Below are 25,976 nucleotides of genomic sequence, written 5' to 3'. Positions count from 1 at the left end.
ATTGTTCTTATGAGCCCCTTTCCCATCTCAGTCCCTGTCAGCACCCCAGGATCTGCCCTTTTTATCAGTTGATCTTATACCTGGGACTAGAAGCTTGAGGTGTGGAGACAGGGCTCTTTAGGAGCTCATACGGAACTTTTCTTTGTTTTCGGTTTCCATGCTGATGAAAAACTGGTGATGTTTTCACTGCCAAAGAACCAACAGGGCCCTGTTAACAACTGGTTCCATGTTCTAGGACATTCTAAGAATCCATACTTTTTTTTTTTTTTGGAAGTTGGAAGGATGTGGGTATGCAGAAGCCCTCCTCCCTCCCCCGTGTCGTATTTATGACCCATGCCCCGAGCTCAGTTCTACCCAAGTCCTACAGGCACCATGTCTCTGATTCCCTTCCAAGTGCCCCTACCAGTGTCCCCTAACAATTAGCCTCCTTTGCAACTAACTGAAGGGCTGTGCTTGGAGTACACATTTGAGCTCACCTTTCAGAGTCTCACAGATTAGAACTGCCATACTCGACTACTTGTTTTATATTGTAATCCCCATTACCAGGCAGCTTTTGCAAAAGACGGACACGTACTTGGATACAGATCTCTTACCCTCTGGAAGATGGTTGTTTTGAAACTTTATATCTGGAATCCGACTTCAAGATCCTGATTTAGTGGTTCTGGGATGGGGCCCAGGAATTTGTAGTTTTAACAAGTATCTCAGATGATTCTTATCATCAGAGAAGCCTGGAAAACACTGCTTTATTGTATACTCGACTTTCCTCTTCTCTTTTGCACCCCAGTCACATAAACCCGCAAGATATTTGCCCCACAGTACACGCTGTCTTTGTAATGAAGGTGTGTGCTTCCACTGGCGGCTTGAATATAATACTGCAATGTTAAGCCCTTGTAATTCTTTGAAAAACGGAGTTCTACCAGATCAATCTTTTCATACATCTTTAACTCATCATGGGTTCCTTCACGAGCTGCTGATTGTTGAACGAATGGGAGGTCTTTTTTGTTTGCTTTAATCTGGAATGTAGTTCATTGGATAAACTTGATTCTGAGTAGATTCTACACTTATTAAATGTAGTGGTTGAGGCTTTTACTTTTTGATTGGTTCTTTTCAGTTAAAAAGCTTTGGGGCAGGGGGAGATGGGGACTTGCTTCATGGGTATAGGGGTTAAGTTTGGCAAGAGGAAAAGGATTCTGGAGGTTGGCCGCACAATACTCTGACTATACTTATACTCTAACATTCCTGAACCCTACACTTAAAAATGGTTGAGATGGCAAATTTTAGGTTATGTGTATCTTACCACAATTCAAAAAATGTTTCGGAGATGTGCTGACAGATTTATTGTCCAGATAAAGGACAGAAGATCAATTCACCTACCAACTGTGTGGCTAGGCACTAGGCCGACACCCATTTTCTTTTTCAGTTTAATGGATTTTTAGTCTTTCAATGACCTTGCTCCTATTACACAGATGAGGAGAGAGAAGGTCATGGAATGTTAGGGCCAGGATGGTCACTTAGCAGTAGAGCTTAGGGTTCCAACCCAACTCTGCCTAACCCTGCACTTGTGCTCTTTCTGGATGTGAACTTCTGCCCCACCAGGTTTCCCTGACTCTTTCTAGAACCCTAGAGAAGCATGAGTCATGTGCAGTACCCTCAGGCTGGATCACCCTTCCTCAGACACGTCTCTGCATAGTGCACTCCCCACTGGGATATGCAGTCGGGGTCCCCCAGTCTTGTGAGTTGGTGAGATTAAATGTTGGCAAATTTGGGAAATTTAATTCTTACCTTTAACAAAATTTTTCAGGCATGATGGACCCTCTAAATGGATTAGTTGAGAGCAATAGAAGTTCTGGTATGGAATGGCATCTACACAATTTACCAATGCCCTTAGCCAATACTGTGTGCATTACCAGTGCCCACCAAAAAGCACATCGGGGTTCCCTGCCCGACAGGTGATGATCGAGGTGCTGGGCATTACTGTGAAACCCTCGGCCCACAGTGGCTGGAGGCAATGTCCCTGTCATGTCCATCTGGACCTTCCCCTTTGTGGTCGTGGTTTTCTGTCCCTGCTACACCGCCTCCCTGGGTCCTACCGCTTGGAGTCTGAATGCTCTCATGGATGTGATCAGAGCTTTCCCACCAGCTGCTACAACGTCCCTGCATCTGAGGGCAGTCAAATCAAGTTTGGAATGGAATGTCCCGGTTTCAGGAACTATATTTCAAATACCCTAGGGAAGGCTTTCTGTCATTTACTCCCACTCAGATCTGTGCAGATGCCAGAACGTCTCTTATGTACTTGCTTTGGTGGAATTCTCTTTTCGTCTCCTTTCTGTTTGTGCAGCAGTGGTAAAGGGGTAGTCTGTTCCAGAGGGAGAATGACTTTTAGGCTGAGGGTTACCTGGACAGTCTCCACTGGACAGAAGGATTTGACGAGTCTGTTTCACAATCAAACGTGACCTTCTGTTTCCATCCTCTTCAGATCTTTATCCTGTCTGCTAACTATTTTTCTACCATGATTTCATCTTATACAAGGGGCTTTACTTCTCTGGGTCCCAGTTACTCCTTTATTAAATGAAAGTCCCTTCTAGCCTGGGCAGTCCAGCCCTGCACTCATTTTCCTCTCTGTTGTCAAGTGCCACCAGCCCTGGGAATGCTTCTCTTGACCTTGGAGGTCTGGCACCTCCCAGCTCTTCAGGGCCAAGATGCCTGGAGCTATCTTGTCACAGGTGGTGATTGGAGCTCCGTTTTAGGAAGTGGCTTCGAGTGACTTCATCAGAACTTGGGAGAGTATGGGACTTGCCTCAGAGTGACTGGTGTCACAGGAATCCCCATGACACAAGCTGCCCCACTGTCCTTACTCAAATCCCTTGTCAAGTTCCCACTTGTAAAACAAGGTGACAATAATACCATAAAAACCTAAACTTGCTGTCATCTAACTTCCTTCTTCTGCTGACGACAAATACTTTCCTCAGACAATTTTCTCTTCTGTTCCAGTTGGGTCCTTAAGGAGTAATTTTTTTTCCCCACAGAGTTTTAAGAAATGCTTCCTCAGCTAATTGAGACTAAGAAGGTATAGGAAATGTTCTCACTCACTAACTCAGTGACTCAGTCCAAAACGTTAGTTTAGGAGCCTTTGCCATTCAGATGGAAATGTCAGAAAATGACAACATATAAAGCCCATGGGATCATTCCAAAGCAGACCAAACTGAAAGCAATTAGAACCAACAATCCCTAAAGACATGTGTTGATGGTGGGTGTACCTATGGCATAGATGACATGATCCACGGGAGACACTCAAGATGATGTCACTTAGGTACAGAACATTAGAGACCACTCAGTCTTTACATGGGAGGAGTGCCTAAAATAAAAGAGCATTGTATTTTAAAAATCGAATTTTGGGGCACCTGTGTGGCTCAGTTGGTTAAACGTCTGCCTTGGGCTTAGGTCATGATCCCGGGGTCCTGGGATGGAGTTCTGAATTACGCTTCCTGTTCAGCAGGGTGTCTGCCTCTCCTTCTCCCTCTGCCTCCCCCTGCGCCAACCCTTGCTTGTGTGCTCTCTCTCTCCCCCTCTCAAATAAATAAATAAAGTCTTTTAAAAAAATCAAATTTTATTTTCCATTGATGTGCTTCTCGATTCCTTGTTGACTCTGTACTGACTTATGGATTATGTATTTCCTTCATTCACATCTTTATTTATTCATTAGAAATCATCTCCGAGGGCCTTTCTGCCATGTGTCAGGCTCTGGGTGAAGCCGGGGCTTTGGAACCCTGAATAAGGCTTGCGTCTCAGAGGAGGGTAGTAAGCTGACTAATAAATGAGTTGAATGGTTACAGATTGTGATAAATGCCATGAAGCAAACAAATGACATGGCGTAATATTAACAGTCAAGCTGGCAATCGCTGAAATAAAAATTTGCCTACACTTTTGGTTTTCCAAAGCTTTGGAATGCTTTGGCTTCCCCAGGCTCTTTCCCATTGTACCTCCAGACCAATAGTTCCCCAATTCAAGTTCCAATAACTTATTGTAAGAAAACAACCAAGAAAATGCCCAAGAGAGCTGCTTTTGTGTTTGCAGATGAACGGGCCTCCTCACTAACCTATCCTAGTTATATCTTCCATGCATTTTGAGATTCTTCAAAGTAGGTCACATTTTTTGTTAAATCACAGGAACCTTATTTTTTGTTTCTATTTTTGATATATGCATAAATTAAGATTCAAGACAGTTAAAAGGGGGTTTACATTTGACATCATTCCATTCAAATTCTCCATGTTAATTCTCTAAAATAACATTGGCAGAAGAGACGAGAAGTAGCATCAACCCTCGTCTAAACTATGGACTATCCCAGAACTTTATGATTTCACCATGGCAAAGAACAACTTGTTCCCCTTACCTTTCTGTTCTTTGTTCTGGCCTGGTTTTCCAGAACTCCCAGTTCTGATTCGGGTTTTCCTACTGATTGGTGGCTACTGAGCAAAGTATTTACCTTTCTACTGATTGGTGGACACCCAGCAAAGCATTTACCTCCAGTGTCTTCTTATCTCTCATCTGCTTCATTTGCATGAATGTTGCCTGGTTTAGATGAGTCGAGCCTTTAAAAAATGCTATTTATATGGTTTTCTGTTATTTTGCTGGAGCTTAGACCCTAAGTTAGAATCACTTGTGTATTTCAGTGCTGTCTTCAATTTTTTTTTCTGCAAAATAATTAAAAAGTAATGAGATTTATATGAATAAAATACAACAGTAAGTCTCCCTCCCAACCCCCAAAAGCCCATGCCAAGACAATAAATTCTAGCTAGTGTTTAAAACAACCAGTCAGGTATTGAGGAAACCGAGTGGCTCCTTTCAAGTAGAAGAAAGACGGGAGATGTTTTCTATATTAACAAGCAGCTCTGCTTTAGTTCTACTGGGAGGGATGCCCATGGCATCTGAGGCTGCATTATATTGGGTTGCAACATCTGTCACAGGCTTACATAGTTGTTAATCTTTCATTTCAAATTCAGACTTATCAGTATTCATTAAAAACTCTCCATTTGTGCATGTCCTTTTGGGAAAAAGTACCCTATCTTGGAGTCTTAGATTTTTTTTTTCCTTAGGAAAAAAAAAAGGTTCAATTTTAAACACATTTTTCACTCTGTAGTGAGCAGCATCTGGCAGCAGGAGTCGGGAGCCCGTCATGCATGCCGATGACCAAGCAGCTTGTCTCCAGAGGAAGTTTAGTGTGGGTAGACGAAGGGTTCAAATTAAAATTTAAATTCACCGATTGCCATTTTGATTCCTCACCTACAAGAAAATTGAGAAGCTGGTACAAATGGCATTCCATTAGCGGCTCACGAGTCTTGCGTGTTTTTCTGGTGAGGTTGTACAAAGCCTCTAGCGGAATGCCTGGATCGTCAGCGCAACATCTCAGCTGCTTGGGAGTCCGGGCACACACGCAACGTCTGAAGGTCTACACACAAAGATAGGATGTCCTGCCCCAGCAAAAATCTAATGATTTTCCATATCTGTAGCAGAAAACTAATACAGCAGGGATTTCTTCCGCCAGACCTGCCGTGCGGCTCTGGTTATATTAAAAATGCAAGAAACATGCAAGGGGACCCATTGTTGCTTATTTCACATGGATAAAACATAAATATTCCTAATATTACCTATATAATCGCTACCATATATTATCATATCCGAGAGGAATTAGTGTACACTGGATTTTTCCACGTAGGCAAGGATTTGAGAATAAATCTATCAGATTTAGTACAGACTGAACCAACAGCCAAAACAACCCTTCCAAAGAAACATCAGATATTGGGTCTAAATGAAAGCTATATTCATTTAGATGGAATGGGATGACCGGGACTTCAAAAATGAGAATACAAAGAAGAAACTTCCGGAACCTCTAAACTGTAGCAGAAATGTAGGCTTGCAGGAGAAGTGGACAGTGTAACAAGGTGACTGGGGAGGAAGAGAAGGTCAGCTCTTGGCTCTTGGGCATTTTCTGTTCACACTCCTTCTGGTCTTTGGGAGCTCCATGGGGATGAACAGTTACCCAGGAAACAGAATCCATTTTATTCTCTTCTGAAGGCCAGATTCTTGGGCTCCTTTCAGGAAGCGCTTGAGAGTTTGTCTGTCTGGCTACAGATTTTGGTCAGCAGATTTTCTCCAAGTTGGGGGTAAAAGCCTGGAAGCCATGGCCTATCCCCTCCCCAACCCTCTACCTGACCATTCTCAGAAGTTTCTACCAGAGGCCTGAATCTACTACCATAAACATGTCTTTTGTTAGCCTGTATTTTGAAGAGATTGGGCCTTATCTAGGTTTAGTTCAATGTGGCCAAAAGCAAAAAGAAAATACACTAAGGAAAGAAGATAAGAATTTTGCTTGTCCCCCCCCACTTTTTAAAAAAGATTTTATTTACTTATTTGATAGAGTGAGCAAGAGAGCACAGACAGGGGAAGTAGCAGGTAGAGGGAGAGGGAGAAGCAGGCTCCCCACTGAGTAAGGAGCCCGATGTGGGACTCAATACCAGGACCCTGGGATCATGACCTGAGCTAAAGCAGACACTTAACTGACTGAGCCACCCAGGTACCCCTGCTTGTCCCTTTGCATATACGTCTAACTTTCCTTTTCACGGCATCACCAATATAGAAACTTCTGAGTTCCTTGAATTTCCCCATGACTGTGACTATGACTGTGTCCATGGATGTATCACCTCGTCTGGACTCTCAGCCTCTGGGAGCCTAAATTACTGTTATACATATTATAAGATATGGGGACACCACAGCCCAGCGAATTCCCAAGCTGAAAACCACAAGGAAAGGGCGAAGCAGCAAAGACGTAATTGTCCATCTACAGAAAAGTATTATTTGGAGCACTTTTTTTTTCTTCTTTTAACTTTCATTTTGAAAAAATTTCAGAATTAAAAACTATAAAAAATTACCATATATCCCTTACCCATTGTCCCCAAATTTAACCTCTTACATAGCCACAGTGATCAAGATCAGGCAATTAACACTGATACAGTGTCATTACCTAATGTTCAGACATTCAAATTTTGCCAGTTGTCCCATTAATGTTCTTTTCCTGGTCCAGGATCCAATCAAAGATCTCACCTGACATTTCATTATCCTGTCTCCTTAATTTCTTTTAATCTGCAGTGGCTCCTGGGGGGCCTGGGGCCTCAGTCCATTAAGTGTCTGTCTTCAGCTCAGGTCATGATCTCAGGGTCCTGGGATCATACCCCACATTGGGCTCCCTGCTCAGCTGGGAGCCTGCTTCTCCCTCTCCTTCCTGCTGCTCCCCCTGCTTGTGCTCTCTCCCCCCACCCCCGTGTCAAATAAATAAATAAAACCTTTAAAAAATATCTGCAGGGTGGGGTGCCTGGGTGGCTCAGTGGGTTAAAGCCTCTGCCTTTAGCTCAGGTCATGATCTCAGGGTCCTGGGATCAAACCCCACATCGGGCTCTCTGCTCGGCAAGTAGCCTGCTTCCCCCTGCTCTGTCTGCCTCTCTGCCTACTTGTGATCTCTGTCTGTCAAATAAATAAATGAAATCTTAAAAAAAAAATCTGCAGGGTTACTCAACCTTTTTTTTTGGTTTTGTTTTTCTGGTCTTTCATGACCTTGACACTTTTGAAAAGTACAAGCTAGTTGTATTGTAGAATATCCCTCAGTTTGGGCTGATCTGGTGGTCATCATGATTAGATTCAGGGGGGTGCACTTTTGTTGTGTCTATCAAGATATTGATATGTCCCATTACTGGTTCACTTTGATTACCTGGTTATGGTGATGTCTGCCAGGCTCCTTCATTATAGTTATTTTTGCCCTGTGGTGTTTTTTTTTTTTTTTCTTGGTCTGATGAGAAGATACCTTGATACCCCTACTTTTAGCTTCCTTATGATGCTTACCTGAAGCAATTATTACAAAGGATGTTTTTAATTTCATCATTCATTCTATGTTTGTTATTTGAAATTATATAATAAGGAAGAGCTTCCTTCCTTTATTTATTTATTTATTTATTATAAAGTTGTTTATTTATATCAGTATGGGCTTAACCTTTATAATCCATTACCACTGTGATTTATTTTCTTGTTCAAATGACCCTAGATTTGGCTATCAGGAGCCCCTTCAAAGAGATTCCTGTGTCCTTATGACATGTTCATTCTTTGGGCACTGTCTTACTTTCTGACAGATGAAAATGTTCCAAGCTCCTCTTGTCCTTTCCTTGCCCCAGCCCTGGGATTTGCCAGTTCTTCCCAAAAGCCTGTTCCTTTTCTTGGAGAATAGTATTTAGAATCTGGGAACTTGGAACTGGTTGTTCTCATTGCTTTTGAGGTGTCATTCCTTCTGGGCTCTCCCAGTGGGCAGAAATAAGGAATACATGCATTATAGACACACATCTGTTTCTGTTTCTGTCCACCTGTGCACATATTAAAAACCGTGAGTGCATACTACATCCAACTCCAGTCCAAACCCATGGGGCTCATGCTTGCCCTCCTCCTTTCCCGTTTGCAACTCTTTTCTCTGACAGCGAGAATCCTAGTTCTCATATATTTACATACCTGCTTAATCTTAGAACATACATGAAATCATGTAACATCTCACCTTCTTAAGTGCCTGGATGTAGTTATAAAGGTGAGAAATTATATGTGAACTTTAACATGTCGTTTTAAAACTCCTCACGTTTCCTTCTTACATTATCACCCTTAACAACTCTCTATAGTAAAGCAAACTTTAGCTTTCATTCTTCCAGAGACATTGTAAGGCTGTCTTATTTCTTACTTAGGATTCCACATTTATTCGAGGCTTCTTTCAAGTAACCTTTACAGGGGGAGGTTTGGGAGTGGGATCACAATATATCATTTTTTCTTTCTCTGATTTTATTTACAATACCCCAGGCAGACCAAAAGAGGACTGTTACCCAATCCATCTATTTTGTTTCAACCTTGCCTTTTGTCTAGTTAAACTTTTTATATTAACATCATATGAAAACCTCAGAGCTTCCAACATGCAAAACATGACGTCCGTCTAATTTTGAAAGAAGTTAGGGCAAGAAGAATGCAAAAGTGTTCTGGAGGTCTGGAGATTTGTTGAGATTATCCTCAAAGATACTATTCACTGAGCAAGGATGCTAGCTGCCTATTAAAGAGAAGACAGAATTGACAAATGCAGTTTTCTTAGTATTTCTCTGGACTCCAGGACCCTAAAATTGTTGCTCTGGGCCCTTTCACAGAGGCTATAGGACAACAGTGCTATCTCTCATCACTGTAGAAGAGCTGACATCTACTGAAATATTGTTAATGTAATTCTTTCAATGCAGAAAACAGCCCACAGTCCTCTACTCTTTGCCCCCATTTCATTTAAGCTTTGGATGCCAGTAATAGATCTAAGTTGAGGCAGTTAAAACCACATTTTGTTGTCCCAAGAAGTTCTCCAAGGTCCTATGTTTATTCAGTACAGAGTTGATCATTTTCTGCAGGACCAGCTCTAGATACAGTAACAACAAGTGAGAAAAACTTGATGGAATATATGAGCTCACCACCTTGTGTGTCCAAGATATTTGTACTTTATTTTTAACAGCACAAGTAAGTAAAATCAGTCAACATGAATAAGTTAAGATCTGTTAAAACAAAGACTCTTAGATTGTTTCAAAAACAATTTAGCTGCATATACATGATAAGATTGCACTTAAAAAATAAGTTGTATTAAGGTTTAAAATAAAGGGATGGTACAAGATATACTAGGACAATAAAAAATACAGCAGGATGGCAAGATTATCACACAAAGTAAAAATTAGAACAAAATTATCTAAATGGGACAATATGATAATTAAAAATAATAAAAGATACAATCACACAAAACCTATTATAGTCAAAAAGCTTTATTCACTACCATGGAAAAAATATACATAAGGCAATAAAACTGTTAGAAAGCTCATGATAATTTAATAGATTTTGATATTAGTGGTAGATTTTAATATTACTCTTTCAGTGTTAAATAGGTTAAGTAGTTTAAAAATAAATAAGACCAAAGTATTTTGAATATATAATAAACTTAATTGTAGACATATACAATATTTTTTCTCTACAGAAATTTTTCAAATCTCCAATGAATATTTGCGAACATTGATCATATACTAAGTCACAGAGAGACTCTAAATGCAATGCAAAAATTAGTTCTATGGCAGGATTTATTGTTTTATTGCAATATAATAAAATGGAAATTAACTATTAGAAGATGACAAAAGTGGTCTAATAGCTTAAAAACCAAAGCAAAACTACTTTTCACCATGCCTCTTGAGGAAGTAAGGGAATAAAATATAAAATCCAGACTACTCAGAAATTATAAAAATGAAATAGCACACATCAGAAACTGTAGGTATTGATATAGCTAAAGCCGTACTCAAGAAAAATTCATAGCCTTAAATTATCTTGTGATCAAACAAGAAAAATGAAAATTAAGTTAAACTTAACTCAAAAATTTATTTAAAAAAGAGACCAAAATAATGTTGGAAAAATAAATTAATAAAGAATTAAAAACAAAAAAATTAAAATTGATAAAACCATACAGCCAGTTTTCTAAAAATGCCAAAAGAGACATACTGATGGTAAATCTGGCCATGAAAACACTTCAGAAGACCTATGCATGCAATATTAAGGATGAAAAATTTTATTAACAATGAGAAAGGGAGATGTGTGTGGGTATACATATATACATATACATATATATACACACACACAAACATATACACATATATACATACACAATATATAGTGTGCATATATATTATATATGGGATATAAAAAGCATACAATATTAATGAGAAATGGAGATGTATATATATACACACACACAACACACACACACACATATATATACACATTATATATATATGTAACATATATATACACACACACACACACATACATATATATAAAATCCAGATTCCAAATCCATTAAAATGGCTAAAATTATAGACCAAATATATAAATAAATACAAATATATAAATATATATGTAAATATCCTGTATAATATTAGCAACTTAATTTAGAAGTCAAAGGAATATCATGTCATGATTCAAGCAAGTTTTCTTTCAGGAATTTGAGAACAGTTCAAAATTAAGAAATGTATTAGTTATGTCTTATTTATAGATGCCTCTGCAACCTCCCAGATGGCCCCCACTGACCCCTGGCTTCTGTGCTTGCTCTGTGTATTCCCTTCCTCTTGAGTAACAGGCTTCTAACAACAATTTAGCAATGTTGAGGGGAATGTCATTTCCTTGATTAAGTTATAAAAGATTCTGACTTCCCTCTTAGTAGCAGACTCTCCCCCTTGCTGGCTTTGATGAAGCAAGTTGCCATGTTGGAGAGGTCCACATGGTAAGGGACCGAGAGTGACCTCTGCTCAAGAGCCAGCTAGGAATGGAGGTCCTCACATCAACAGCCCAAAGTGAACTGATTCCTGCCAACAACAGCTATGCACGTGAGCTTGGAAGCAACAGGAAGCAACACATGAGACCCCAGTCCTGGCCAGTGCCTTAATTGCATATGAGACCCTGAAGAGAGGACCCAGTTAAGCCATGCCTAGATTCCTCACTCACAGAAACTATGAGAAAGTAGACATGTGTTGTGTTAAGTGGCTAAGTCGGTGGTAATTTGTTATGTAGCAATAGATAACTAATACTGATGCCTGATAATCTTTGGGCAAAATTGACTAACCATTTTTGTGAGGGGGACCTCTATTCAGTGGTCTTCCTCTCTCCATAAAGGAATTTCTAACAGTATTATACTTGTGCTCTGTCCATATCTTCCTCGCATGAGAATGTCTGGTCAATGTTGAAGAAAAGACATATCTCTTGCTCCTGCCCTTCGGATCTCTCTGTTTTTAGATAGGCTACTTTCCAGAGAGGCTCCTTTCTGGAATGCTTTCCTCCATGTGGTATTGTATTTACCAGGGCAGGCTGTGTCTCTGTGGAGGAGGCTTACCATTACCCACCTTCACCTGGGTGAGTTTGTCTCTAGGTGAATAACTAGGGAGCTACCTGAGTCCACATAACTATGTCACATACTCCAGTTAGTCTTGCCAATTAAGCTGGTGTTTTGATCTGCATCGTCTGATTCTTATGGTCAGAATTAGTTCTAGATTCAAAGTGGGGAACAGGTAGGGTGATATTCATCTGTGCTCTAAAACCCCAACTAATGCTAATAAAAATTCTTAGTATTCTAGAAATCAAAAGAAGCTTTATTGATATGACAATGAGTATATAGCAGAAGACAATAGTTACCACTATATTAAGTAGTGAATTAATAAGGAATTCTATAAAAGTCAGAAACAAGGCAGGAGTGCCCCCAATTACTATTAGCATCCAACCTTGTTCTGGAGACTAGTGAAATATGGAAGAAAATGGAATAGGTTGAAAAGGAAGATGTAAACATAATTATTTTCCAATGCTGTATTTTCACAGAGAAAATCCAAGATGATAAGCTGAAAAAATATTGAAAGCAATAAGTATAATCAGAAAATTTAGAGAAAAAAATAGGTACAAAACACAGTGGATTTTCTTTCTTTCTTTTTTTTTAGATTATTTATTTATTTATTTGACAGACAGAGATCACAAGTAGGCAGAGAGGCAGGCAGAGAGAGAGGAGGAAGCAGTCTCCCTACCGAGCAGAGAGCCTGATGCGGGGCTCGATCCCAGGACCCTGAGATCATGACCTGAGCTGAAGGCAGAGGCTTTAACCCAGAGCCACCCAGGCGCCCCCACAGTGGATTTTCTTCACACATGAATTTTCTGTTAGAAAATTTAATGGAAAGTAGATCAATTCATAATAGCAGTGAAATCATTAAATACAATATACTTAAAAAGAATGTGAAAAATCTTTTTGAAGAAACCTATAAAACTTCTCTGATGGAAATAAAGAGATGAAAGACACTAAATGAAGAAAGAAGTAGCAGTGATCAATGACTTAGGTTACTCTGGTAGGACAATGTTTACCATATATCTCATTTGCCAAGTGGAAAATCAAATAATAGCAGTATAGGGTTCTATAGAACATGATCAGAAAATCTCATTAACATGGCATCAAATTTCAGGATTCAATAAGTTTCTGAATTATTTAACACTATTCAATACTTTTTATAGTTTTGGGATTTGGACCAGACATATGTCACACCTAACCACTTGACAATGTTAGCAGTCTTCAGTGATCTTCCCTTAACCCTGAATGGCAGGGCAAACTCATCATCACCGAGACCCTGACATACTCTATGTATTTGCTTTGCTGGAGAATGGCTGCATAGAATTACATGTGCCGTCCAAAGAGGGTTAACCAGATCCAACAGGCAGCATTTGCTCCCAAAGCTAAAGCATGGCTCCTGCTGGAGTCAGAGAACCAATGAAACATCTTTCCTTTGAGCCCCATCACCCGTCCAAATCAGTGACAGCTTTGGACAGCCTTGAACCATCTGTAGAGCCTGTGCCAGTTAGGATACAAGACCCCAGAAAGATGCCCAAAACATATTATTCCTCATTTGGTAGGTCTTCGAGTTCCAAGACCGTAATCTCTATTTACCAGATTATCTATTTTGGGTGATTAATGTTTTGTTACATCAACGGCAACCATGCCAAGATCTAAACTTCAAGCAGTCAAGGTCCATGATGTGTGAAGGTTCTGTAGAAACCAAACACATAATAAATCAGGGGTTCCAAACACATTCCTCTGGAGTCATCACAACTCTGTTCTTTGTCTCAGTCTCCAGTGAGATCTCTAAGTACATCCTATAGACTCTAAAATATTAAATACATTCTCTAGATCCTATAGACCTTTAAGATATATTCAGAGTTCTACCTCTTCTTCATTCCTTCTGTCCCAGCCTAAGCCACCGTTTTTTCTCGTCTCACTTACATTGCAGGAGCCTCTAACTGATCTCCTTTCTTCAAGCAAAGCCTTTTACCTTTTAAATAAAAGTTGGAACACATTGCTGTTTTGCTTTAAATCCTTCCGTGTCTTCTCCCTTTTCTTAGAGCAAAAGCCAAAATTCATATGGTGGTCCATAAATAGAGTGACCATATAATTTATCCTACAAACAAGGACAGTTTGAGACTAAAAGCGAGAGTTATTATGAATTATTCCAAACAATAGGCAAAAGCAACGGTATCTTAGATAAGATGGATGGGCACCCTACTTACAAAGCCTTACGTGAGTAGCCCTCATCACCCACCAGTATCACCCTTACTCTTTCTGCTCTCCCCATACAGGCCTCCTTGTTGTCCTTTGAACATGCCAAGGACGTTTCCATCTCAGGGCCTTGTTCTTCCCTCTAATTGGAATGTTCTTCCCTTCAATAAGTGCATGTCTTATCCTTTGTCTTCTGGGACTCTGCCCAAATATCCCCTTAGCGGTGAGACCCTCCTTGATCATCCTGTGAATTTCAGCAATCTCATTGCCATTCTGTAGCCCTATTGTTTCTTATCCTCCTCACCCTGCTGAATTTTTCTTCTGCTTTATTCATCACCATCTATCATGTTAGATATTTATCTTTTATTTTTTATGGTCTGTTTTCTCCCACAAAAATGTAAACTCCGTGAGAGTGGGACTTTGTTTTGCTCATGATTATATCTCCAGCCCAGAACAGTGTCTCTAGCATGTAAGGAGTACTATATAAATATCAACTGAAAAAATGATGAGTGGTTGAAGTGAAGAGACATGAAGAAATCAAGCCATCCCCTTGTGGAATGTGGAATGGCATAAAGTATTTATGTTTAATCCCATCACAGCAAATAGGAACAACTTATCAGTAGAAAGTATGCCCATACGATGTTTGCAACATCAAATTATAAACACACATGTCCACAGGCAACACCATCGACAAAAATATAACACAGCAAACTGTTGAACGATGGGCTTCCTCAAGATGTTGATGTTCCTATTTGCTTGCAACTTATTAATTGATGTGTCCTACTTTTACTCTTGCAAGTACTAAAGATCTTATAAATGAAATGTTGGAGGAAAAAATGTATCAATTTAGACATTGTGTTATTGGGCATGATTGAAGTCAGTTTTTGCTAGATTTCAGTCATGGAATACCCTGGAATGTTCTATTGACTTAGAGCTTAAGAACTGGTGTAATAAATCACAACCAGTTCAATATAAATAGCTCTTTGAGATCTTCTCCTTCATTACACAGACAAGGAAGTTGGGATCCAGAGTGGTTATGATTTGCCTGAGAAGGTGGGCCTCCCAGGAAGTCCATGCCAATATGCCCTTTTACAACAGTATCTGAGAAAGCCCACATCACTTTTTTGCTTATGTTGAGACTTGTATAAAATATTAGTCAATTTGATAAAGGCGAATTGGTATCTCACTTGAGTAATTTTGTTATAATTTAAATTAATTTGCTTATTAAGGAGATTGATTTTTTTCCCAGACACATTTACTATTTGTGCTTTTTCTTTTGTGTATTTCTACTAATCTCTTGTGTCAGTTTAGCTACTGTGTTAGTCTTTTTATTCTTGAATTATCAGAGCCCTTTTTCTATGTAAGAGCTCTTATTATGTTGTTGGTTGTCATTTGCCTTGAACTTTGATTCTGATTACTTTTTGAAAGAAGATGAGTACATAAATAATTTCCTGTATAATTTTTTGCCTTTGATTTTATATTTCTTTTTTTTTAAGATTTTATTTATTTTTTTGACAGGTAGAGATCACAAGTAGGCAGAGAGGCAGGCACAGAGAGGGGGAGAAGCAGGCTCCCTGCTGAGCAGAGAGCCCGATGTGGGGCCGATCCCAGGAACCTGAGATCATGACCTGAGCCGAAGGCAGAGGCTTTAACCCACTGAGCCTCAGGGCTCGATCCCAGGACCCTGGGATCATGACCTGAGCCGAAAGCAGAGGCTTTAACTCACTGAGCCACCCAGGTACCCCTGATTTTATATTTCTAAGTCCTTTCATACCTATGTGTGTGTGGAGGGGAAAATTTTATATGTGTGTATGTGTATCCTTGTGGCTCTTCTCAGTAAGTGAGGCAAAAGTGGTATGTGTGGGACGCCTGGGTGGCTCAGTTGGTTGAGCAGCTGCCTTCGGCTCAGGTCATGATCCCAGCGTCCTGGGATCGAGTCCCACATCGGGCTCCTTGCTTGGTGGGGAGCCTGCTTCTCCCTCTGCCTCTGCCTGTGCTTGCTTACTCTCCCTCTCTCTCTCTGACAAATAAATAAATAAAAAATCTTTAAAAAAAAAAAAAAGTGGTATGTGTGATGTATGTGTGATAGTTTATTACACACAAACCATCCTGTGTCAATCAGTCAGGGAGTAAATCACCCAGGCTTTCTTCATGTGTGCCAGATTGGTGTGAAAGGAGTGTTGGTGTGTCCCACCATGGTAGCCCTAGTCTTCTGTGTTGGGAGATAGCCAGTCCCAGCAACAGGGACAATGGGGCTCACCCTTGCATGCTTTTTTACCTTTCTTGTCCTTTTCCTTTTTTATTCCACTATCATATGCCACCTTCTTCTCCTTTTAAAAATTTTGAACAAGTTCGTAGGAATTGAGATTGATTTGTGTTGAAAAAAAAAATGCAGCTATACACTATACTCAAAGTTTCCCAAAGGTGGGACTGTATTTTATTTATTTTTGAATCCTCAAAACCTAAAATGATACATAAATTCTACATTGTTGGATAAGGTGACATAACTTTGAAATCGAAGCAAATAAGGCATGTCTTTGAGAGTACTGATAAGTATACACATAACTGCATGTGTATACTGGAACAAATTTCAATCAAAGTTGGGAGCTTTGAGTCAGACATAAAACAAAAGTAGAAAATCAGCAGTAGAATCAGATGCAGAGGGTAGTTTTAGAATCTTTCCCTAAAACAAATAAAAGACAAAGGCTCTGTCGCAGTGCTTCGGCTTTCCTTACTGGCCTTTAAATGGGACATAGACCAGCTCATCCTATAGGATTTTTCTAGGTCTCTGATGCTATCAGATTTCGTAGGAAAAGACTAAGTGAGGCAAGATGCATAACCAATGGTTGCTCCGTCTATGCAGTGCTCTTTTCCTGTCTGAACATGAGGCTTCCATTTGTGGGCCTGGCCTTGCTGCTTCCCTTGCCCCGGCAATGACCTGGACTGTAGACAGCAGAGAAGGAAGGTTCTAGTACTTATATCAAATCCATTGTTGCTGATGACTCTGCTTTCCTTTGTGCCCAAGTCTGATGACTGGTATTTGCCCTGTTTTCTCTTCCTGTATATCCTGTTTTGTAAAGGCTGGGGTTCTGTAGTCTCTTTAGAACTTTTGTCACTCTTCACAGGAGTCCTGAACTGCACACTCAACTCCATACAAGCCTGTGGTTCCTTTGCACTGCTCATCTAACGAATGCTTGCTGGGGATTAGGAATTCTCCATGACCGAGGAAAGGACAGCCGTGTGTCATGTCAATCACAGCCGGCCGCAACACCAAACATGCTGCTGGCTGCCACTGGACCCTCCCCTGGTTTCTCCCGTTTTCCCTGCCACATCAGGCTGTTTCCCCACCCCTGCTGCTCTTTGCCACCTCCTTCCCCGGGGGGGTGGGTCTAGGCGGTCGTGGCCCCTTCCAAACTGCTTCATGCGGCCGTGGCTAACTCGACTTGACTTAGCCCTGTCTCAAGATGCAGCTGTGGCAATAAGCCAAAGAAACTGCAACATCAACAAACTAAAAAAAAAAAAAAAAAAAAAAAAAAAAAAAAAAAAAAATTCCTGATAGAGAGGATTCACAGTTCTACAATGAGCAAGATGGTTTGCCTTTGGCCTTCACACCGAGCTCTTCCCATCTGCCACAATCTTTAACACCACGTACATCTCCTCCATTTCTTGCTCAAAAGCTATTCTTCTTTCATTGCAGTTGTTCTAAAGAACAGCTCAGCAGAGTGAAAGGATAAGAAATTTAGCATGTGTAAAGGATGACAATTTTGGGGGGGAGGGGGACAAGGCGGGGAGATGAATGATGCCGGCCAGCCTTTGCAGCAGAGAAATCTCAAAGTAAGTTTTATCTCTTCCTAAGCTGGATGAAGCTGGCTCTATTTAACTTGTGTATCTGTAATTGTTCATGGCCCTCCCTCCTTGTGAATAACAAACTCTAATTATTATAAGCAGTAAAGGAACTTACTGGTAGGATACAGGGTTCATAGGGAACTAACAGAGTTCATAGGGAGGATGAAGAAGCTGACAAGTGCCAAGGGAAGTGGATGGTTGGCACAGGCCAGACCAGCACACATTGGTACGGGCTGGAGAAGGTGCTGTAATCACCACCACTGTTTATGAGTGTCACTGGACCAGGGAGGCTATCAGTGATGCCACCAGGATGAATTTTAAATTCTCCTTGCTCCTACGAAATCACTGCTCTAGACTCAAAATCTTAGGCAAGAGGGGACTATGGCTGCATTTTGGTTATAACTCTGTATCCTAGCTGGTTTCCATGAAGCTCACATAAAGGTAGAACTTGAGATAGGGGTTTGGATGTGGGGCAGCCAAAATATGGCAAGTGTTTATTTCTTTCCTAGTAACTTGCTTGAGAATATCCATAATTATTTCGTTTTCGTGAAGGGGGTAGTGAGGGAAGGCTTTCTTTTCCAAGGCAGGGAGCCAAGCTGCAGTCTTGATCCCTGAGAGTCAAATGAGACTGATTCATTCACTCCTGCTTGGAGGGGAGCTAGGAAATAGAAAAATCTATCAGCAAGGGGTAGAGGCCTGGGAGTTTCTGATCCCAACTCTGCCATTCCATTGCTTAGAAATGTTTGTTAACTTCTCTGGGCCCCAATATTCTCACCTGTAAAATGGACAGAATTAAGTGAGGCAATACACTGAAAGTCCCCATTATGGAGTCTGGCGCATACTAGATGCTCGATCAGTGACCACCATCATTGCTGTTACATTAATGTTTATTACTTCCGTCCGTTTTTGTGAACCACAAAATCGTATCAGCCCCTTCCCTCCCCCTACAGGGGCTGTCTGCCCTGCAGCCTCCCCGTAGCATGTCACGCTCAGGTCCACCCACCTGCAGTGGCTAAAGATGCTGGTTCCTTTGTGGAGAAGAGAGATAAGGTAAAGGGCCAGAATGTTACTGAATAAAGAAATTAAAATATAATTTCTCTACTAGAACTTTGGGGTAATTTGGGGATTGTGATCAGAAAATGGCCACTTATTGCATAGAGGAATAAACACATTTTTCTCTTTCCCCTTCCTCTGAATCCCACCCAAAACATGGAAAAATAGATCCCAAAACTCCAACTTCAATTAAAAAAAGAAGAAGAAAAAGAAATTGACACAATCCCAAACCCACTTAGACCAAGTTGAAATCATATGTGGTACTCTAGTAATATTACTAACCATGAGTTAATATTATTATTATAAAATATTAATGTGAATAAAGGACAGATCCATTCAATCATTTGACTTAATATAGGCAGTAAATGGCAAAAAAGGATTCAAAGCTAGGTCATCCAGTTCCACTGCCTGAGCTCTCAACCCTTACTGTGTTGCCTCTCTGATATGCCTCTATTTGAACTTGAGCATTTCCAAAACGTCTGAGTCAGAATGTTGAAAGGTATATCTGACGGCCATTTAATTAGATGAACAGGACACGGAAAAGACAGGGCACATCACTGTAGAGAATAACTGTTGATATTCCTGAACAGGAAGGAAGTGGAGCGGAAGGAACAACCATGCTCATGATCCATTTCCTTTGTTCTGGCCCTAGCCTCATGGCCAAGGGAAAGTGCTAGTGTGTGGGCCAAAAGGGCAGGGCCAACTTATCTGGTTCACAAGGCAAGGGGCCTTTGGCCAAGGGTGCAGACTGTTTTCATGATCCTAGTACCCTGAAGGGAAATGTGCTCCTGGAGAAAAGGAGGCAACAGACAGGCTGAGGGCGTTAGAGATGTCCAGCCAGACCTGTAGGTGCGGCCTGACCATCCCATCTCATTTCACCTTCAATTTTTTTTTTTTTAAAGAAAGTGGTCAGATGTAAGACAAAATCATGGTCTTTAACATGTTTAAAGGCATTTAACAGTTGTCTAACTCCAGATTCTGCATGAATCAACTGGTCCCAGGAGTTTTCATTGCATTAGAAAAAAATCATGATTTGGTGCAGCAAAGATGCAAAGTTGAAGAATGTTCATTAAATACGTTGGGATCATCTTTAGCCAGGAGCATCTTCTCAATTTCACGTTCTCAAGAACTTATTCTTAAATTCTGCAAGTGGCTCAGTCCAGGCAAGGAAACTGCTTCTCTCTTTACAAGGATGAGAAAGGCAATGAAATAGAGTTGGACCGAGTAATTCAAGGGGGCCTCGTGTGTGTGCGCGCGCGCGCGCGCACGCGCGCGCACGTGCTTGGCATGGAATGAGCTTGAGTATGAGAATTAGTGCCTCACATCAAGAGAGATTTCCTAAAAGTTGTGAAGATGCCATCCGCAGTCTTCAGGCCACCTTGACCACTCCGAGGGTGGCAGCTGGGGGCCATTAGGGGACCAGAGTTTGCTGGCTTTCTTCTGCTCTTGGAAATAGTGCATCAGATGTTCAATCTGTTGACTTTTTTCTTAAGGGAGAGGATGAGGTGGGTGTGCACACCACCAAAGACTGCCGGGTATCAGAAAAGGCTCTTAAGAGTGTTGCTAATGTTTGTTTAATTAGAAACTAGCCCCTACATGGCTGAGAGACAGAAGTTGAAATGGAAAGGCCTGGAATCTGCCTCACATTCACAGCAGGTGGTTGACTTCATGAGGTCAGGGATCATGACTATGTCAGTGACATTATACTCCAGTGCCTCTCAGAGAGTGTTACAGTTTTAATTGTGTCTCCTTCAGATTTATGTGTTAAGTCCTAACCCCTGTGAACATGACCTTATTTGGAAGTTGGGTCATTGCAGATGGGATTAGTTACAATGAAGCCATACTGGGATAGGGTGGGCCACTAATCCGGTGTGACTGGCATACTTATAAAAGGGGCAGTTTGGACACAGATCCACATACAGGGAGAACGTCATGTGAGGATTGGAGTTGCGCCGCCACAAGCCAAGGAATTACCGGTAGTTAGCAGAGGGGCCTAGAACAGATCCTTCCGCAGTGCCTTCAGAGGGAGCACGACTCGGCTTTGATCTTGGACTTGTGGAGTTCAGAAAAAAGAAACAATAAATTTCTTCTGTTTAAGCCACATAGTTTGTGGTACTTTGTTATGGCAGCCCTAGCAAACCAACACAAAATGCTTGGCACAGAAGATGATGAACATTTATTTAAAAGAAAGTGTAAGGTGTTGTTTTATCCCTTACCAGCTGTGAGATTTTGAAGAATGAATTTTATTCCACAATATGAGATGGAAGAAATGTCTTACTTATGGTATTTCTTTAAATCCAATGTATTTTTCTCCCCATCTCACTAGGTTGGTAGTCACTTTGATGGTATGGTGGTTTCCCTCTGCCCTATATCTCAGGGTGCTGTGTAGGTCCTTGGGGTCTCATACCATCCAAAACCTTAGGAGAAGGCTTTTGTCCTTTGAGTGCCTGGAGAACTGAGCCTGAACCAAGCTGGACTTCTCACTGAGGCTCGTATCCTTGGCCTCCCCAAGAACACCTCAGAAGCATGCTCCTATGAGGTCTCACCACCCGCACCCTCCACAAAGGAGCAAAGTTCAAGTGATTCTCACAACTATTGGGACCAGGTATCCACCTCTTCCCATTCATCACCAGGAACACACCCCCTCACCCACCCCTGCTGGCAAATCCTCTTCTTTTTTTGAGTTTGAAAATGTCTCTCCTTTGCTTATAGCTTCTCCCTTCTTTTTTGTCCAAGGCATTCACCTCTCTCCTCACCTCCTCCCCCTAACCCTGAGACATCTCGACTAGCTGAGCCTTTCTAAAATCAAAACCAGCAAGCTATGCTTTGCCACAACAACACAAGGCCTTCGGAGGCAAGCAAAGGCAACAGTTGGGCTACCATCTTCACTGGGAATGGCAAAATTCAGTATGACTGAAACACAAATTAATATCAGTAGCAGATTGTATTATTGTTCCCAGTTATTCATTCCTCCTTTCTACAGAGGGTTAGACATCTCCACCCATCACTGTGACTTGCCATGTTCCCTTATGAAAAGTATATTTTTCTGTCCCACTGCTGTCACGCTTAGCTGAGACTTGCTTTGATCAATAGAATGTGAGCAGACATGACATGATAACCCTTTTGAGTGCTGGGTTTCCGTTAGCTCCCCTTGCTTTTTCCCCCTGTGCGATGAGATCTGTATGTTTCCAATAGACCCTGCTTCTTCAGCCATGATTCTTATGAAACAGACCCACTTGTTGCTTAGGCAGAGCCACAGTCTAGAGCCAACCCACAGCCAGTGTGCAACACGAGGCCAAAATAAATCTTCATTGTAAACTACTAAGATTTGGGGGCTAGAGTTGTTTGTAATCATAGTATAATCTAGCAAAATCTTATTAGTGAAACATCTAAACAATTATCCTTCCACATTGGGAAAGGTTAGGTCCTTTCTCTGGGCTTCTATTTCATTACATGGGATGTTGACTGGTTGGGCCACATGATATCATAGGTCCTTTCCAGTTCTTATTGTCTAGGATTCTAAGGCAACATGACCAGCTTCCTTCCTCAACCTGGGTCCATAGGGTTCCCCCATGAAGGCATCTGCTATCTTCCTGCCCCCTCCTCCCCATCACAACCTTCATTCTCACCTAAATGTCTATGACAAAATGGGGAGCCAACAAAATAGAGTGGAAAGAACTGTGGCTTAGGACACATACAAACTCAGCTCAAATGGCAGTAACCAATTGTTCTGTTTGACCATTGGTAAGATATAGGTTTGCCTAACTTCTGTGAGCTTCCATTTTTCCATCTGTAAAATGGGAAAGATGATAAGATTGCGATGATGGAATAATACAAAGCACATAAAACTTCTAATCTAGGGCTCGTTCTGTATTAGGTATCCAATAAATGTTAACTTCCTCCTCCTTTCAAATGTCTCAAAGGCTTTCATCACCCAAGAGGATTTGTAACTTAATGGAAATCAATGTCCTAAGATAAAAGGAAGGAATCTCCAAAATTCATTTCAGATATCTGCGGTCGATTGAGAAGGTGATTTAGGAATTCCTGGATCCCATACTTTAAACACAGGGAGAGGGACGCCCGGGTGGCTCAGACAGTTAGGCCGCTGCCTTCAGCTCAGGTCATGATCCCAGGGTCCTGGCATCAAGTCCTGCATCGGCCTCCTTGCTCGGCAGGGAGCCTGCTTCTCTCTCCGCCTCTGCCTGCCACTCTGCTTGCTTGTGTGCACCTTCTCTCTCTCTCTCTTTCTCTCTGACAAGTAAATAAAATCTTAAAAAAAAAAATAGGGAGAGATGCAGCATTTATCTCTCTCACTTACTTCCCATGCACAAGCTTATTGTGACTAGGGTGGAAAGATGTAATTCTCTCACGGGGATGCAGTAAATAGTTGGAACAATAATACATCTACCACAAGGGTTCCACACCCCTTCTTAAGGAAGCCTAGAAAACAAAGTAACCCAAGCAGGCGGGAGTGGTAAGGTAGATCAAATGCTGTCGGGAAGTTGAGTAACATGAATCCCGAGAAGTGACCACTGGGTTTGAAAATTTAGAGGCCTTCTGTTTCATCAGTACATCATTCTTCTAAGCTGACATATTAAGTACATATTAATGTGTGCTTTTGGTGCGGGCAGCACATAGTAGCGATATGATCGTTGGCTTGCCCCTGAAGAACAATTTCGCGGCTTGTGTGTTCTGAAGACAGAGCGGATTAAAGTTCAGTGAGGCCCTGGAGAAGCTGATAGGTCCAATAATCAAAGATATTTGGTTATAAAAGTAGAAAGTGTTAAATTGATTAAACCAGGGGACCCCTAGACTGAGGTGGTTCTAATCTTTAGCAGCCTGCTAAGCAAACCAACCCATAACCCGCAAGTGCCTCAAGGTTAAGAAACTGAAACCTAAGGATAACCAATCAGAAAGCACCAGTTAGGTTTTTCCACATAAAGCAGACACTTCAACAACAGCCAGTCAACCGATTTCCTTGTTTTTAACAAAGGGAACCTGAATTTTGGTTTGTCCAGTCATAAATCCGAGCATTCTTGGAGAGGAGTCATTGGCTAAACAAACAACTCGTATGCCCACTGACCAGGTTAGTTTTGAGTTTTTCCAAAGACAAAAGAAAGCACTGGTCAGTATGTTTGCCTTTCATGGAAGATTCTCTACACTTCTCCCAGTTAGTCAGATTTTCCTGGGCCATCCTTCACACTTGCCCTAGCCCTAACGCTGCTCGTTTAAGAGGAGTCTGTGCAGGAGTTTACAAAGCTGGGGGTGGGCACTGAACCGGTGAAGCAATCACACTGGTGTGAAGCTGAAATGCTGAGTCCATGATTTCCTGCTTGGGGAGGAGTACAGCCATACGTGTCATTTTGACATTGGCAAGGTACCTGAGAAACGTGAGATTTCTCCATGTGATTTAGATCTGCTTTGACATTTTGAAAGAAGGGTTCTTTTAAAATGTAAATCCTAACCCTTTGATTTTTTTTTTTTGTTTGTTTTAATAGTTCAGACTGTTAGGGATGGTGAAGAGATCTTAAAGGTATTTGGGCTCAACGACTCAAAAAAGAGTAAGAATCTCTTCAACCCTGACAAATGAAGGCCACGTCTGCATATATGTGGAGATGAGGGAGCCCATTATCTCAGTACCCAAGGGACAAAACCAACTTTGACTAATGGAATTCTAATTTTGAGGTCCTTTCTGATGTTTGATTAAAACTTGTCTCCTTAAGACTAAACAGCATCCTTCTAAAAAATGAATGGGTCAACCAGGAAATTAAAGAAGAATTGAAAAAATTCATGGAAACAAATGATAATGAAAACACAACAGTTCAAAATCTGTGGGACACAACAAAGGCAGTCCTGAGAGGAAAATATATAGCAGTGCAAGCCTTTCTCAAGAAACAAGAAAGGTCTCAAATACACAACCTAACCCTACACCTAAAGGAGCTGGAGAGAGAACAACAAAGAAAGCCTAAACCCAGCAGGAGAAGAGAAATCATAAAGATCAGAGCAGAAATCAATGAAATAGAAACTAAAAAAACAATAGAACAAATCAACAAAACTAGGAGCTGGTTCTTTGAAAGAATTAATAAGATTGATAAGCCCCTGGCCAGACTTATCAAAAAGAAAAGAGAAAGGACGCAAATAAATAAAATCATGAATGAAAGAGGAGAGATCACAACCAACACCAAAGAAATACAAACAATTATAAGAACATACTACGAGCAACTCTATGGCAACAAATTTGACAACCTGGAAGAAATGGATACATTTCTAGAGATGTATAAACTACCACAACTGAACCAGGAAGAAATAGATAACCTGAACAGACCCATAACCAGTAAGGAGATTGAAACAGTCATCAAAAATCTCCAAACAAACAAAAGTCCAGGACCAGACGGCTTCCCAGGGGAATTCTACCAAACATTTAAAGAAGAATTAATTCCTATTCTCCTGAAACTGTTCCAAAAAATAGAAATGGAAGGAAAACTTCCAAACTCATTCTATGAGGCCAGCATCACCTTGATCCCAAAACCAGACAAGGATCCCACCAAAAAAGAGAATTACAGACCAATATCCTTGATGAACACAGATGCGAAAATTCTCACCAAAATACTGGCCAATAGGATCCAACAGTACATTAAAAGGATTATTCACCACGACCAAGTGGGATTTATTCCAGGGCTGCAAGGTTGGTTCAACATCCGCAAATCCATCAATGTGATACAATACATTAATAAAAGAAAGAGTAAGAACCATATGATACTCTCAATAGATGCTGAAAAAGCGTTTGACAAAGTGCAGCATCCCTTCCTGATTAAAACTCTTCAAAGTGTAGGGATAGAAGGCACATACCTCAATATTATCAAAGCCATCTATGAAAAACCCACCGCAAATATCATTCTCAATGGAGAAAAACTGA

General features: G+C 41.0%; 1 long non-coding RNA gene across 1 annotated transcript in view; it reads left to right on the top strand.

Annotated features, from left to right (window-relative positions):
- The window catches only part of LOC308338835, a 48,049-nt gene extending 22,806 nt beyond the window's left edge, over positions 1 to 25,243 (top strand). The window contains exon 3 of the long non-coding RNA XR_013966439.1: positions 24,559 to 25,243. This is a non-coding gene — a long non-coding RNA (uncharacterized lncRNA). The remainder of the gene's footprint in view (positions 1 to 24,558) is intronic.
- Positions 25,244 to 25,976: the final 733 nt, after the last annotated feature.

This window comes from Martes martes (assembly GCF_963455335.1).
Source record: "Martes martes genome assembly, chromosome: 2".
Lineage (NCBI taxonomy): Eukaryota > Metazoa > Chordata > Mammalia > Carnivora > Mustelidae > Martes > Martes martes.
Note: the sequence above shows the minus strand (reverse complement) of the source record. Positions and strands in the feature narration are given on the sequence as shown.